This window comes from Thamnophis elegans, chromosome Z (genome assembly GCF_009769535.1).
Source record: "Thamnophis elegans isolate rThaEle1 chromosome Z, rThaEle1.pri, whole genome shotgun sequence".
Lineage (NCBI taxonomy): Eukaryota > Metazoa > Chordata > Lepidosauria > Squamata > Colubridae > Thamnophis > Thamnophis elegans.
Window position 1 is genome coordinate 103,335,436 of NC_045558.1, and position 17,445 is coordinate 103,352,880.

The following is a 17,445-nucleotide window of genomic DNA, read 5'->3' on the forward strand; positions in this document are numbered from 1 at the left end:
TTATATTTTTTCAATGAAGATTGTTCTGCACATGTGCAGAACAGAAAATCAAGATGGCGCCGCCAAGAATAGAACCAGTACCGTCACGTGTCCGCTGGAGTTACTACCTATTCGGCCGAACCGTATCGTACCAGTAGTAACTCACCTCTGAGTTGTAGATATGCTGTCTCTTATCTAATCATTCCCTTTATTGTGTCTCTTCACGCAGTCTCCCAAGGTCTTTCCCAAATACCATCAGATCAAAGCATAACCTGGGGATGAAACAAATCAACATTATGGAGATGGGAGCAAAACTGGAGCTGTCAAGACATTCCAGTGACACTATAAATAATTTTAAAAAGTATCTTAGACTTCAAGAAGATAAAACTATCTTTGGTAAAGAAGGATACATGGCTTGGCCACTGCAGAAGAAGGTGAAGAAACTCTATGAAAAATATCTTTGTCAGGCCAAAGCCTGCTGACATCAATATGTAGAAGGGCTAAGAATGATGGTTTATATTGCCATTTTGTTCAATGAAGTTCTGCTGAGGTAATATATCCATCATTTTCATTAGCTAGGGTAATTGTGAAGTTGAATGCCTAAATCAGGAAATCCTCCTTCACAAGACTTGTTGAAAGGAGATTGATTAACAAGCAATTTATTTCAGGGTTAAGTCAAATTCAGGATTTGTTTGTATTTATGTATATGCAATAGGGCAAGATTACAAAAAATAGATTGTAAATACACAAACAATTTAAAATGGATTTGCAGAAATCAATAGGAATCTTATCTAAATATACTAAAGTCAAATTATTTTGAAAAGAAATTGTAAATAATGTTTAAATTTGAATTACTGAACAATTCAAATTTTATGGATTAAATTGTCTCTGTTTTTAACATATCAATCAGAAATTGATCAATGAAATGTAAAACTGTTGGATATAAATTCTTAGATTTCTTTTTCTATAACCCTTGTGTCTAATTCCTACCTATTGATTTATTTCATGTTTACATTTTAACCATTTTAGCAGCAAATAAATGGTATAGCTCCAATCTGTTACAAATTTCTGAGGAAGTAAGCACCTCCAAAACCATTACATTTTACATTCCAAAAAACATGCACAAGCTTGTTCAATTACTACCAATATACTGAGAAGCAAGTCCTATGTTTTGGGGGTGGGAAGTGAGGGGTTGGGGTATTAGCAGCACAATTGCAATCCCAGTGGAATATGCATTAGCCAAAACAACTGATTGTCATTCCATCTTCATTTCAAATACAAATAAACGTTAAATATTGTCCAGTATACATATGGTGGGGGGAAAGCTTTTTGACCCAGGCAGGCATGTAAGTCTGATTGTTTCCTGAAAAACAGAGGCCTTGCCTGGCCTTTCAATGTGGGACAGGACTCAAGGGTATATTTTTCCTCCCCAGTACAAGATAAAAGTCATAGCCCTTTACTACAGTTTTCTCTTGCTGCTTCTAAAAACTTCCTCCCAGGAGAAGCACATCTGGCCTGCTCTGTTGCAAGCTTTACAAGATTTGCCAAGTCTTTCCTTTTCAAAAAGCCTTTGATTTGCTGGAATGAAATAAGGTCATTATTTGAAAGCTTTCGTGGACAAACTCTTCCTGATTGTCAGTTTCTTGGTTAAATAGATTGCATCCTTTTAATTGTGCAAGCTACCTTAATTGGTTTTCTTTTAATGAGAGGTGGAGCATAGGAGAGCTAGCTATACTTAAAAAAATAGTCATATTAGTCTATAAGGAAAAAAGTCCACACACAACTAGATAATGCTTTATAATAAAGGTAAATTTATTTAATAAAGTTCAATTTACAGGGTTATAACCATGTGTTTTTCTTTCTTACAATATTGTAGGAGCAGAGCGCAAACATTTTAAATAAAATTTCCTAATCAGAAAAGAGGCAACCAGACTGGTCAGTTACAGTACTAAAGTTTTTTTCATTGTATTCTACCAGATAGTTTTTTCAACATCTCAGTTTTGCATATAATTTTAGGATTGTAGAATTTTTAATCAGGATAGAGTTGCGATGCATCAGCATTGTAATTGTTGTTATTTAAATGTGTATTATATGTATATGCTCTCCAAGTTATCTGGTATTAACTTTCCTGACTTTCAATTTTATCACTGGAGGTATTCAAATTCAACTGCTCTGTTGAATACATTATCACGTTGGGGTGGGGGGAGTCTGTGGGCAGAATTAGAAACCTATAATATGAGCCTAAATTTAAAAAAAAGTTTTTGCACTCTGCAGGCCTCCCAAACCCTCTGTATGCCTCGTTTTTTGAAAAAAAAGAGTGGGGGCATGCGGAGCTTTGGGAGGCTTGTAGAGTGCTCCTGGAGGCTGGGGGAGGGGGGCAAAAACAAGCAAAAATGGCACATTTTTCAAGAAAACAGGCCATTGGGTGGGGGAAGGACATGCAGAGCTTTGGGAGGTTTCTAGAGTGTTCCTGGGGGCTGGGAGTGGGCGGCACAAGCAAGCAAAAACCGGCCCGTTTTTCGCAAAAATAGCCTGTTTTTTGCAAAAAAAGGGGGGGGGCATGCAGAACTTTTGGGAGGTTTGTAGAGTGTTCCTGGGGGCTGGGGGGGAGGCAAAAATGTTGTTTGCTCGTTTTTGTTTGCCCAGCCCCCAGGAGCACTTTGCAAGCCTCCCAAACCCTCTGCACGTCCATTTTTGCAAAGGGGATGGGGTTTCGGTAGGCCAAAAAAGCTGTATTCAATGTATAAGATGCACCCAGATTTTTACCCTCTTTTTGGGGCAAAAAAGGTGTGTCTTATACTCTGAAAAATAAGTAATTGTTCTTATCAGTTAAAGTTTTAGAAACAATATTTCGAAAAGAATTTGGAATGTATAAAGTTGACAGCACACTCAATTAAATATTTATTGATTCAATAATTTGGCCCAGATCCATTTGTAGTCTTCAGAACTCCTGAATTACTATAGGTTTTGAAGGCATTTTAGAAGATTCTAGGAAATCTATGGTATTTTGTATCAAAATTGCACTATGGTTGATGTTGATTACTTGTAAAACTTAGAATATGGTTGGAATATCCCACATTAACAAATAAAGGGCTAAGGATGTTAAAGAATTTTAAGAATATTTCTTCTGGCCTTAAGGAGAGAATAATTCAGGAATAAAAGAATTACCTCTCAAAGAATACATTTCTCAAGTGTGTTTGTTAGAAGATTGAATAAAGAATATGGGGCTTCGCTATGCTAGATCTAATCTTTCCTAACAGGAAATAATTAACGAAATGGTAACAGGAGGAAGTGAAAGTCATTTTGGAAAAAGTGACTGTGTTATCCTTCCATTCAGGATATCAAGGGGGGGAGGAATAGGGGAGATTCAGATTGCATACTGGATTTCATAAAACCAGATTTGATGAACTCAGATGGGAAATAAATTAGATCCAATGATGTGAAATCATAAAGGAGAAAAAAATAGAATTATGGGAAATGCAATTAAATGAAATAAGGTGATGTAGATTATTCTTATAACAAATAAGGTGGTATAGATTATTCTTAAAAGACCAGTATAACTATACAAAGAGGTTTCTAAAATGCTACATACAGAAAATGGGCAGGAATAGAAATGTATAGAAAAACCAAAACAGTGCAAGCAATAGTATTCCCTGTATATATGATAGAAGAAAATTTAGGCTTTGAAGATGCAGTATGGAAAGAATATTGATATTTTGAATGTTGGTGTTGAAGCTCCTGAAAATACAATGGATACCCAAGAAAACAAATGGATCATTGAATAAGTCAATCAAGAGTCCAGGTTTGAGCACAGATGTCCAGGCTCAAATTATCCTATTTTGTACATATTATGTGAAGACCTAGCTCCCTGGAGATGGGTTTAATGCTGAGGAAGGTGGAAGAAAAAGGACAGCCAATAGCAAAATAGATAAACTCAGTTGCAGATAGGTGTACTGAAAGAGACTTGAAAGTCCAGGTTAGAAATAAGTAATCATAGAAAAGGTCTTGGTTTGTGATTGCTAAGAGTTAATAATGACATGATGGCTCACAGTCAATTGATGTATTGCAAATGGAAAGAGTGTAAAAGAAGATACAAGATAATTTCCAGAGATTGCAGAGATTATTTCAGAAAGAGTGCAGCTCACAATAATCTCACAAAATGACCATAACAACAGCAGTAGCAACAAAGACTTCAAAAAGTGGGGAGACTATGTCAGAAACAAAGAGATCTGATTTTTTTCATAAGCTTTAGCTAGCCATCATCATGCCAAGATTGGAAGAAGGTGGCTGTAACAGACAAAGGTAAAAGTAAAAGTACAAACATAAATGAATCCAGGGCCAAATGAATTATGTCCTAGAATATTGAAAGGATTAGTGTAGTAATCACAGAATATTTAAGAACTCCTGGAGAACTGATGATGTCCTAGAAGACTATAAAGCAACAAATTAAGTTCCTATCTTCGCTCGACTAAACCGCGCTCGACGAAACTGCGTAGCTGACGTCATCAACAGGGCGACAACAGCGCGGAGACAGAAGCACGCTGTAAACGCTAAACCTAAAATTAACACCTAAACCTAAACCTAACCCCCCTAAACCTAACCCTAAACCTAACCGTAAACCTAACCCTTAACCTAACCCTAACCCTAACCCTTAACCTAACCCTAAACCTAACCCTAATCCATAACCTAACCCTAAACCTAACCCTAAAGCTAACCCTAAACCTAACCCTTACCTTAAGTTGAATTGGCTTGCTTTCAAAGTGCTATTTAAAGCGTCCTTCTTTCTCCGCACTGGCTGTCGCCCTGTTGATGACGTCAGCGACGCGGTTTAATCGGGCGTGGCTTAGTCGAGCGCGGTTTTGACGGGTCACGCCTATCTTCAAGCAAGAGAAAAAGGACCTGCGAAATTACATGCAGTCCATACTGGGCAAGCTGTTTGTGCAGATTATTAAACAGCATGTTTATCAGCATTTGAATAGGAATAAAAATCAACAAAAGCCAGCATGAATTTGTTACAAAGAAGCCATGCTAGGCTACCTTTATTCCAGTGGTGGGTTTCCATTTTTTTGCTCGTGCATGCACGCTCGCTTGAACAGAAGTGTCCAGGTGAATGGAGCCTCCCGCTGCCGCCACTACTGGTACGCTTGATCTGGGCTGAACTGGAAGCAACCCACCTGTGCTTTATTCACTCCAAATATTATTTTGGTTTGAACAAATATATTAGTACAAACGTACTAATATTAATAGGTTGGGGAAGTGCTTTGGACATAATGTCTGCTTAGACAGTAATATGATGCAATAGGGGTCTATTTTGGGCCCTATTCTTTTCAATATTTTCTTAATTATCTTGATGAAGGGGGTTGAGAGGATGATTAATAAATATGCAGAAGGTACAAAACCAAGATGCATGGCTAACACTAAACAGTCTTGAATAGTGTGCTGAAACAAATAGTGAACTTTGACAGGTATTGCAAAGTCTGAGAGAGAGAAAAAATGAAAGGCACTAATATAGGATTGGGGAGACAAGTAATGGAGTAATGCTGTATTATTAATTTCAGTAGTATCTGTGAAAAGATTTAAATATTCAAGCAGATCACAAGTTGAAAATAAACTAGCAAAATGATGCTGAAAAGACAAATGCTCTTTGAGAATGTGTTAACAGGAGCATGGAATCCAGAGATTGGAAAATAATTATCCCATCCTATCTTCTTTAGGCCCCACTTAGGACGGTTTGGACACTACAATTCCAAAAGAACATCAATAAACTGGAGGAAATCCAAAGGAAGGCTACCAGGATGTGAAGGACCTGAAAAGTAAGTCCGATGAGGAAACAATTGAAACAACTGGTATGTTTAATCCACACCACAGTAGACTGAGAAAACATAACAACTCCTTTCAAGTTATCTAAAATGGCTATTACACAAAAGAAAAAGTAGATTTCTCATTTATCAAGGTTATGGTTGTACCAAAGGTGCTTTTCCAAAAGACAACTTGACTTTGTTTTTCCAAGTTCAGTTTCCTTTCGAAAAAGTACCTTTGGGACAAAGAGTGGACTTGTTCTCTATTGCCCCAGAGGAGAAACCAGAACCAATGGGATGATACTATAAGAAAGTAGATTCAGGTAGCTATTATGAGGAATGACCAGATACTAAGAGCTTTCAACCACAGAAATAGGTTGTTTCATGAAGTCATATATTTCTCCTCACTGGTGGTCTTCTGAGAGAGATTGAATAGCTATCTGTTCAAAATTCTGTAGATTCTGCAATGAGCATGTAGTTTTCCTTCCTCCTCCCCTACTAGGGCATAAGAAAGCAAAGGTACATGGGAAGGACTCAGATGGACAAAAATGCTAAATCTAGGCTAAACATCTGATTGATTGTGTGACCAACCATAATGATGGCATAACCTGCTACAATTGAAGCACACAGCTTATACTTTCTAAATACTAAATATTATAATTGTGAGGATTGTACAGTATCATGCACATACTCTCCAACATCTGTATAATTCATTAATTTGAAGTAAGAGCTTGATTACAAAAATGGTTAAGCAACATTCATCTTTAAGATAGCTAAAATACCAATAGGATTTTAAGTTTCAATGGCAAATCTTCACCTTCAATTCCTTGTTGACTCCTGGCGACAGGTTGGACCAGTTCCTGTAGTTTTAGTGGAAAAACTTTCAAAAGTGGTTTGCCATTGCTTTCTTCCTAGGGCTGAGAGAGTGTGACTGGTTCAAAGCCACCAAGCTGATTTAACATTTAAGGCAAGAGTAGATTTTACAGTCTCCCAGTTTCTACCCTGATTTCTTAACCATTACCTCAAACTGGTTCTTTATTCTTTCATTCTGAAAAAAGAGCTAGTGTTGATCTTCTTGGATATGCAAAAAGCCTTTGACAATATGGATTGGGAATTTATGACACTACAATTAAAATGTATGGACTTTGGTGAAAACTTCATAAATACGAACCAAGCAATATATTCCAAAAAATGGTGAAAGTATTAATAAAAGGTGATAGAAAATTTTAACATAATCAAGGGCACAAAGATGTCCACTAACCCCTTTATTAATTATATTAACTTTGGAAGTCTTGCTCAGAAAAATCAGACAAGATCCAGAAATAAAAGGTTTGGAAATAAAAAAAGAAAAGTGCGAAGTACAAGCATTTGCATATAACGTAGTATTTATTTTAGAGGAACCCCTAGAAATGGGACCCGAACTAATAAAAAGAATATAAGAGTTTGGTGAGGTGGCAGGACTAAAAATAAACAAGGAAAAGACTAAGATGTTGACAAAGAATCTCACAAATAAGCAGAAAAATGAACTGACAAAAAATATGGACATGCAGATAACTAAAAATGTTAAATATTTAGGAATCTGGCTAACAGCAAGATATATAACCATAAAAGAAGACAACTACATTAAATTAATACAACAAATAAAGACAATTTGGAAAAATGGAGAAATTACAGTTGTCCTAAAGCTATCCTAAACGAACAACGAGACTTAAAATCAAGACAGGAACTAAAAAATCAAGGAATTGATTTGGACTGGTGGTTATATATCCAAATACAAACAAGATAAAAGAAAGATGTAGAAACATATGGATTCTACAAAGTACCCTTAGAATAAGATCCAATATTTCTGGGGACAGATGATAAATTAATAAAGAAAATATATAGTTATCTACTGAATTTTAAAATGGAAGAAGAGTATGTAAAAGAAACTATGATTGTATAGGCTAAACTTTTTGGATATACTATAGCATTGATGGCTAAACCTTTTGCCATCACATGCCAAAAGTGGGGGGAGTGCAAGGGAGTTGTGCATGGGTGTGCCCACACTCTTAATTCTGTGCATGCAACCCCCGCTTTCCCCCCACACTTTTTGCGCACAATAGGCCCGTTTTTCACTCTCCCCAGGCTCCAGAGGTTTTCTAGGAGCCTAGGGAGGGTGAAAACCGCCTTCTTCTCCGAGGCCCTCCGGAGGCTTTAGATGGCTTCCTTGAAGCCTCCAGAGGGTGAAAAAGAGCCCTATGGGTAACCCAGAAGTCCATTCCAAAACTTCTGGGTTACCCATAGGGGCGCTTTTCGCCTTCCAGAGGCTTCAGGGAAGCCTCCTGAAGGCGAAAAACAGCCCAACAGGTAAACTGGAAGTTTGGGAATGGACTTCCATGTTCCCTGAAGCCTCTGAAGGGCAGAAAATGGCCAAAAATGAAGTCTGAAGTCAGTTGGCCAACATGCCAGCGTATGTAAGCTGGAGCTGACAGGGCAACACCTCATGTGCCCTAACAAATGGCTATGCATGCCACTACGTGTGCCACAGGTTCGCCATCATGTTACTATAGAATTAGATAATTGGCAACATCTATGAAAGAAACTACAAACTAATTATGTCAACAACATATAAAGAAAATCTTTACAAAATGTTCTACAAATGGTATTTGCCATCAGCAAGAATAGCAAAGATGTTCTAAAACATATTGCCAGAGTGCTGGAAATGTAAACAGATACCGGGTTCCTATTACCATATGTGGTGGACTTGTCCAATGGTGAAATAATATTGGTTAAAGATAAAAAAGTGGTTAGAAGAAATGACAACATAACAAATAGATCTAAAACCAGAATTGTTTTTACTTGTTATATTACTGGGAAAATACAATAAAAGAATTACCTATTTAATATTACATGTGATAACGGCAGCAAGAATTATGTATGCAAAAAATTGGAAAATGGAAATATACCTATAGATGAAAATGTAATAAAGAAAATATTATACTGTGCCGAAATGGATAGGTTAATGATGAAAATTAAGGATAAAGAGGAAACAGAGTACTATTTAACTTGGGACCAACTTTATAAATGGTTGGAAGATAGAAACAAAAGTTAGTAATTTATAATTAAGGATAATAATATCATAAGTAACATTTGATTATATATTAAATTGTATAGGGTAATTACAAGGGAAGATTATATTGTAAGTATTATGAGAATAATGGTTATAATTATGGTGTGTATAAAATTATGTGTATTCAAAAGAGAGTTGCAAAAATGGAAACATGTATAACAAAGAAAAATGCCTAATAAAAATATTTTTTTAAAAACTTGCTCTTTAAAGCTCTTATAAGTAATACAAATACATTAAAATATTAAAATTGAATATGATCACAAAGTCATACGTTCTCAGAATTATCATAGAACACACTTAGTTCTTCTGCTATTACTCCTCTCAAAGATGGCAGAAAAAATAATGAAATTCATTTAATTTCATGTAAGAAGGGAGTATAATGCAAGCACTGGATTGGCACTGAGCATAGGTACAAAGTTTTTTTATGAACCAAAACAGTAATGAACAACTTTTTTCTGTCTGAGAACACTTTTCTAAATGGGAGAGTGCTGTGACATCACCAAAAAGGGTGATGAACATTTCTGGTTGAAAAACCTTTTTACGTTTTGGCCAGTTTTAATGACTCAGGGGATTTGAAAGAGGGACCAGATCATTTCACTATCTAGTAATATTGCATTTCTGCTTCCACTCATATTCTAGTTTATTTTTTTAATTTCAACTTAAAATTATTGAAATTTAACTTTTTCATCCAAATTTTGGTGATTCATTTAATATCTATCCTTAAAGTGCTGGAACTCTGTGTAATTCACAGGTTACATATTCCTGAGATAAAGCAAAAGCAGGAAGATATAGATGCAAACATCTGAATTTTGCTTACACTAGCATGGTTCCTTGGATGATACTATAGCTGATCATCTAAGTCAGTGGTCCCCAACCTTTTTATCGCCGCGGACCAGTCAGCCTTTGATAATTTTACCGTGGCCCGCTGAGGGCGCGCAGGAGTGGGGGGGCGTTGTTCGCGCGCGCTGTAAAATGTAAAATTTTATTGAATATTAACTAGGTTGCTTCTTTTAAGCTATTTTAATGTTTTAAAAAGTAAAATCTGATTTGACAACATTCTCAAGAGTAGTACATGAAAATTTGGCATAAACCTGCGTTATTCTTAGGTGAACATTCTGAGTAAGTTCTAAATAGCCGAATTTCTCTATTTCCTTTTGAGCCTGTATCCGCAAGACTCCATGCAACACATTCAAGGAACTCATATCCCTCCATGAAGTATGGAGCATTCCCAGAGTTTACAGAATACGCATCTTGACACCATATTTGACTCTTCACAAGGAGTAGAATACACAGCTATAAAACGGGAAGAAGCAGACTCGGTCGGGGGGCGGCAACGGGCGCTTCACCAGGCGGGTCGAAGGAGCCGCAGTCGGCTTGGCATTCGGGGCTGGGCGGGAGGCCTGGCGCACCGAAGCCTTCGCCTCTCGGAAGTGTCAGCGAACCGCCTGGCGACACGGGAGGTCGGCCGCCTGCCCCCTCCCCTCCATGGGAAGCACGAGGCTCCGCGTCGTTTCAGCCCGAGCGGCCGCCAGGCCACGTGCGCGCCTTCGCTTCGGCGACAAAATGACAGCCCTGGAGAGTTACTGTGGTGCCAGGCTGGGCGAAGGGAGCCGCCGGCGGCGGGCGGGCGCCCTCCCCTCCCTCCCGCAGCGGAGCCTCCCTCGGCCTCTCGGAACGGCGAAGCTCCCCAAGTTCCCCCGAAACGGCCGCGCTGCGCCCCTCCCCCCCGCAACCTTAGTTTCTCCTTGGGAGGAAAATGCAGCGCCGCCGCCCCCTCCTTCCCCCCCTCGTCATTCCACGGGGCAGGCGGGCCGGGCGAGTCCGCGGACAAAGTTTCGCCTCCCAGGCAGCCTCCGCCAGCAGCATCCCAAGTTCGGGCCGAGGCCGCCACCGCCGCCCCCTCCCTCCCGGGGCGAGCAGAGCAAGAGGGCGGGGGGGGAGATCAGCTATCATGGCCCCCGGCCGCTGCGCGGCCCGGTGCCAGGTACTCCACGGCCCGGCACCGGTCCGCGGACCGGGGGTTGGGGACCACTGATCTAAGTGATGGCAGGCTACATATAGGACAATGTTAAGTATAAAATACATTTGTGTTTTCAGTTGAAATGATTTCTTATATTGAACAATGATCAAAACACCAGCCTGGACATCTCTGGGATAAGTAGCAATTCTATAGAATTGCCAGAATTCTACAAATAATACCTCTAGTATGATTAGTTAAAAAAAAAACCCTCTCATTATACAGTAAGAAGCCAAAATGCCAATTAGTTTAGCCATGAAATGGGCACTGTGGAAAATTAACAATTGCCAACAATTCAGCATCGCTAGGCCCAATCAGAAATGTGTCATATGTCATTAAAATGACTGAAACATTATTTGAAAATATTTTAAATTGTTGACAAAGGGAATTTTGTTGTTACTGTTGGTTTTGTTGATGGTTTTGTGTACCATCTTGTTAGAGAAAATTGATCTTTTTCTTAAGACTTGTCGTTATCAGCCTGAACTGCTATCATGTGATTATTGTTACTGTTACTGAAGATATTGTTTTAATCTGATCAAATCTCTAGCATAGCTTTGTGCGTTTTGATCAAAGTGTATATTTACTCTCTGCTTCTCAAACAGAGATCTGGTTACTGAACAATCTCATGGAACTCTTCCTTCAAACCCAAACAGCCAGTTCTTCTACTCAAGCTCGTCATTCTGTCAGCTGGAAATAAATCTTGCTTTCACAAGTCCAGTGAGCAGTTCCAGATTGTCAGTAAGGCTATAAACATGGTAGATGTTCATCCAAATATTTGTGCATCTGTTCAGTCAGTTCTGCTATTTCATGCTCAGGTGTGTTGAACAACCCATTTCTGCTGTTAGTTTCAATTAGTATAATTTAAACCATCTACTCATTCCTCCCACTCTCCCATAGCTTAGACCCAGAAGATACCAGTTCTAGCTTTGATAGATAAATTGGGTAGCTATGTCGGTTGATGATTTATACTGCCTCACTTCCTCAGCTATAAAAAGCAGTCGAGTGGTGACAAGCTTTGAAGCACACAGAGGCAATTCCCGAATAGCATGCCTCCAAAGCAATACATTACAACAGCCCTATTTGTAATTTTGAGAACATATATTTTAACAAAATAGTTCACAAAATAGAATATCAGAGTTGACAGTTCATAAAATGGCTGCCATTATGGATATGCCCAGTCAGAAAATATCTATTTATCAAAATGTAAAGTGGGCAGCTGAAAAGAAAATGATGTCAAGGGATTGGTATATAAAGTAGAGGTAAACCTGACCTTCAACCAGTAAATGAACTTAAAGTTTTCTATTTTTCCTTTTGGGTACAATTTTCATAGAACGCACTCTTATAAGGTTCAAAGACAAGCGCTTTTTCTGTGGAATTTGAGCCCAGGGAAAGAATGGAAAAATGTTAACATGGAAGAGAGTCTACTAATATTTTCATTTCTCCCATAGAAATATATAGAAAAAGGCACTGAAAAACAGTATGCTGCTTAACGTTTTCATGCAAGTGGTACAAGTGTGTTTAAGAAGAAAATTAATATAGTAATAGCACTTAAACGTATATCACTTCATAGTGCTTTACAGCAGAGGTTCCCAAACTTTTTCAGTCCACTGCCCCTTTGGTGCTACAAACTGATCCACAGTACCCCCCACCCAGTGGTGGAATTCAATTTTTTTTACTACCGGTTCTGTGGACGTGGCTTGATGAGTGTGGCTGGGGAGGGTCATCTGACTGGGTGGTTTGCACGATGGAAGGAAGATAGTAACAGTAAAATTCAAAACGGTTACAATTAATTGCACATTTATTCAAAATCCAAAATAAAAAACCTTTTTAGTTAATGTTAATTCAACAAAATTGTTGAACATAATCCAGTGATACCAGGTTTTCAAAGTCTGATAGTCATTAATCAAAAACCTTAGTAACTAGTAACTTAGTAAACTCAGTAAAACTTAGTAACTACTTCACTGTTCAGTAAATTCTTAATGTGATGGATGGGCTTGATGAAGTATTACCAGTTTCCCAATGTCTGGTTTTAAGTCACTTAGCAGGAGTCTTGAATCACCACATTCAGTAATCTGGAGTCGATTTCTTTGCTTGGAAAGAAGTTGGATGACGACACTGAAGCCACGTTCCATCAAATATGATGTTGGAAATGCAACAAGGAGCTTCTTAATCACTCTCCATAGTGCAGGATAGTGATCAGAATTTACTTTCTGTAACCAAAACTCTTGATACGATTTCTTAAACTTTGGCTTCAGCTCAATGTCATTTTGCAGCTCTGTGAGATGTTCCTCCACTACCCCATCTTCCTCAGGATCTGAAAATGGATTTATCACCCAATCTGGAATTTCCATCAAAAGAAGATCCTGATATCAGACATAACTTTATGCACCATGTCCAAATGGTCACACAAAACTTGAAGATCATCATCTTGTATCCCACCTTTCTCTTCTAGCTCAGACAAGCTCGGAAATTGGTATAGCTAGCGATGGCCTATATTGCGCTTGAATAGAGTTAACTGAAATAAACATAGAGATGACAGATTTGGCCTTAATAAGATTGACCTCATTTCCTTGCAACTGCAAATTCACTTCATTGAACTTTGTAAATAGTTCTGATAAATAAGCAATGTCATGCCTGATCTCTTTGAGTTCACCACTGAGCAAAGCATTCTTGTCTTTAAAAAACTCCACAACCGTGTCAAAAAGATTGTAAACGTGTCTCACACACTTGCCTTTTGATAGCGAACGAACTTCTGTATGAAGCAGCAAAGGATCAAGATTCTAGGAAGGGAAGGAACAGCATAGCAGCAGCCAGAGACCTCAATTACTCAATCAGAATAGAGCTGGAAGAGACCTTGAGGTCTTCTAGTCCAACCCCTGCTCAACCAGGAGCAATCCTATACAATTTCAGACAAGTGGCTGTCTGGTCTCTTCCTGAAGGCCTCCAGTGATGGAGCACCACCCACAACCTCTGGAAGCAACTTCTGTTCCACTGATTAATTGCCCTCACTATTAGGAAGTTTCTCCTTAGTTCTAGGTTGCTTCTCTCCTTGATTAGTTTCCACCCATTGTTTCTTATCCCTCTTCTCTGTGGCAGCCCCTCAAATAATGGAAGATTGCTATCAGGTATGTCCCCCCCCCCAATCCTTTTCTCTAGACTAGCCATTCCCAATTCTTGCAACTGTTTTTTTTATGTTTTAGTCTCCAGACCTTTAAACATCTTAGTTGCTCTTATATGCACTTCTTCCAAAATCTTCCAAGGTGCATAGAACACTGTTACCTTCCCACCACAGGTTGGTCCCTATTTTTCTATTTGAATTGTTTATGTGCTTTCAAGCTGCTAGGTTGGCAGAAGCTGGGACAAGTAACAAGAGCTCACTCCGTTACACGGCGCTAGGGATTTGAATCGCCGAACTGCCGATCTTTCGATTGACGAGCTCAGCATCTTGATTTAGTAAATGTTCAAAATTACAACAGTACTGAAAAAAGTGACTTATGACTGTTTTTCACACTTAAAGCCATTGCACCATCCCTGGGGCACGTGATCAAAATTGGGATGATTGTCAACTGGCTCATTTTACAAAGGTTTGAGGGTCATGTGATCCCCTTTTGTGGCTTCTGACAAGCGAAGACAATGGGGAAGCCAGATTCGCTTAACAACCATGTGACTCACTTAACAACTGCAGAGATTCACTGTAACTGTGGCACAAAAGGTTGTAAAATTCACTTAACAAATGTTTCACTCAACAACAAAAATTTTGGCCTCGGTTGTGACCGTAAATGCTGGCTGCCTCCCAGTGAGCCTGGGGGAGAGGGGGGCATCAGATGGGTTTTAGAAATACATCCCTAGCATTTTTCTCCAGTCCCCGGGGAGTGTGTGGGGGGGAACACCTGGCATTCCTCCAGGTGCTCAGAACCAGCTTTTCCCTGTGAAGATCGCTGCCCCAGCAGCATGTCGCCCCCAGATGCTTGGAGCAGTCACCCATCTAGGCCCCCATCGTCCCTGGGCTAAGTCCTAGCCTGCAGGAAGCAGCAGCGTCTCCCATGCATCTTCACCTGACTCCTCCCCCCCTTAGATGGGAAACTTCAGCAGGTGGGATTGGCAGGCGGCACTCGTCGCCTAGGAGACAGGAGGGGTGTGGGGAGCTTCGCGACCCTCTGCATCATCTGCGTGTTCCGACCAGGACTCCGCAGGGTGCGGAGAATTTGGGGCCAGAGATGTGTGTCCTAAGTTGGCCTTGGACCGCATCCCCCCCATCCCGGTCCCTGCGCCAAGGCTTGTCCGGGTCCCCAAAGGGCGTCTGGCGCAGCTGCTGCCTCACCCACCGCTGGCCAGGAGAGGTGGCGGGAGATGGAGACGGGGCTGTGTGATCCTCCACTTGTTATGGAGCGAATGAAGAGAAAGACAAATCAGTCGAGGAAGCAGGACGGCTGACACGGGGCAGCATCTGTGGGACAGAAGAACTGCGTGGCCCATCCAGCCCGGCACCTGCCGCTTCAGGCAAGCCGTCGGGAAAGGGAGGGACGAGGCTTGGGGGCATTGTCCACTTCTTGGGGATAAGAGCCATGGTCTCGGGCAGCTGTCGGCCTCCTACATACAAACTCATGACAGACTTGGAAGGGACTTTATAGTTTATCTAGTGATCTAGTCCCTTGCCTCTTAGCACCCTCCCCAAGTCATCCCACCCCCCAGGGGGCGGTACCACCCACTTTGAGAACCACTGCTTTACAGCCTTCTCTAAGTGGTTTACAGAGTCATCATATTGCCCCCAACAATCTGGGTTCTTATTTTACTGACCCGGAAGAATGGAAGGCTGAGTCAACCTAGAGCCGGTCAGAATCGAAGGAATTGAACTGCTGGCAGTATGAGCAGAGTTAGCCTGTAATACTGCATTCTAACTAAACAATAGTCAGAACAAGTGTGGGTGTCTCAAACAGGCAGACAGTTATCTTTGCAATAACCTTGATTCACAATTGCAACAATATAACTAACATGGTGCCTTGACTCAACACTAACAGTGATGGAATTAACTGCCTCCGTCTGACAGTTCCCCTTTTATAGCCTGCTGTCAGACAGTTGGCCAATCAGGAGCCGGCTCCATCCAAACGGCAGGAACGAACCTGGCTGGCTTCGGTATGCAGCACTAACCACTGCGACACCACGGCTCTATATCAGGGCAACTTGCATTTTAAAAGCTAGTGCCCATACATGTCAAATAGGATGATTTGTATGTTTGAAAAGAACTGTTCTTGGACAATGAACATGCATAGTTACGCAAAATGATGCCAAGAAAGTCGTATTTCTTAGGCATTAAAAACAGGTCATGAAATTTTCTCCATTGTTTTAATCTATAGAAAAAATGGTGGGTTGGAGTAGTGCTCTATAGGTATAAAGCCCTATATACCAGTAGTAGACCTTTTACAAGCTCATGGATCCTTATTAGTGATAAAAATGCTATGGGAATTCCCAAATGGAGCTGACTAACCGATCCAGTTAACCCTGAAGAGGTTGAATTTAACTCCAAACTCATGTTTCTTTTGAGGCCAATGCAACTACAGTAACTCCTTCATGCAGCTACTTATCAAAGACTAATTGTCCCTTTTGACATCTGTCATTGAGAAAAAGTTCCAGAGGGATCCTGCTTCTCTGAATAGTCATAAGTACCTGGAATGAATAAGATATTCACTGGGATATTGATTAATCAGGACACTGATGAGCTATGCACCAGCATAAAAGCAGTTCTTTGAATTGCTCCATTATAGAAATGCTTTACTTAAAATGGGCAGACTTTAATCCAGTCCTTCTTCCATACTTACGGAAGATATTGACTCAGTAACATCAAATATTCTGTGCGTGTTTCTGCTGAAACATGTTTAATTCATATATTTTTGCATAGAGAAATCCCAGAATCCTATGTAATGACAGTCATATTCCTATGGCTGACATGGATGTTGCATGAGTTAATAAAAACATTTCACCATGAGATATTCATACCTTTTATACTGCAGCTGAGAATTTGCTTTTCTTCCTTGCCATGCTTTAATACAGCAGAGCCCACATTTATGTACCTTGCTACTCCAACTTCTGAAAAATCTTGTCTTCTCTTGGTTTTATTTATGTGGAGGTATTTATAACAGTCCCCTAAGGGTAGCCATCTTTGTCAAAGTAAAGTAATTGCTTGTGGGTTTTTTTTTAGCAAAATCAATAGAAAGTTTAGATAGGTGCAAATAGACTCATACAATATTTAACTTGGCCTGTTGCTGGTGGATGAAGCATTGCACTGATGCACAGTGCCATACTCTGGAAGAAGGAGATAACACAGTTCCAAATAGGTCTGGGACAGGGATTGGCATTACAGCAAGAGTACCTTTCTTGGCCAACTGAAAAGTTACAAAATTGCAGGCAAGCTTTCAAGTTCTTCAGAATGTCACTCTATAAATAATTCAAAAGTGGGAGAAGACACAAACCATGTTGGCATCCCTATATGTGAACCAACTGATAACTAAAATTGATTCCAGAATACATGATTCTATTTGCAACCC

At 39.9% G+C, this 17,445-nt stretch overlaps 1 long non-coding RNA gene across 1 annotated transcript in view; it reads right to left on the reverse strand.

The window, feature by feature from the left end:
- Positions 1 to 17,057, reverse strand: part of LOC116522979 — a 40,870-nt gene extending 23,813 nt beyond the window's left edge. Inside the window, exons 1-2 of the long non-coding RNA XR_004257018.1 lie at positions 16,898 to 17,057; positions 146 to 251 (exon numbers count right to left, since the gene is read on the reverse strand). This is a non-coding gene — a long non-coding RNA (uncharacterized LOC116522979). The remainder of the gene's footprint in view (positions 1 to 145; positions 252 to 16,897) is intronic.
- Between the last annotated feature and the right edge of the window lie 388 nt (positions 17,058 to 17,445).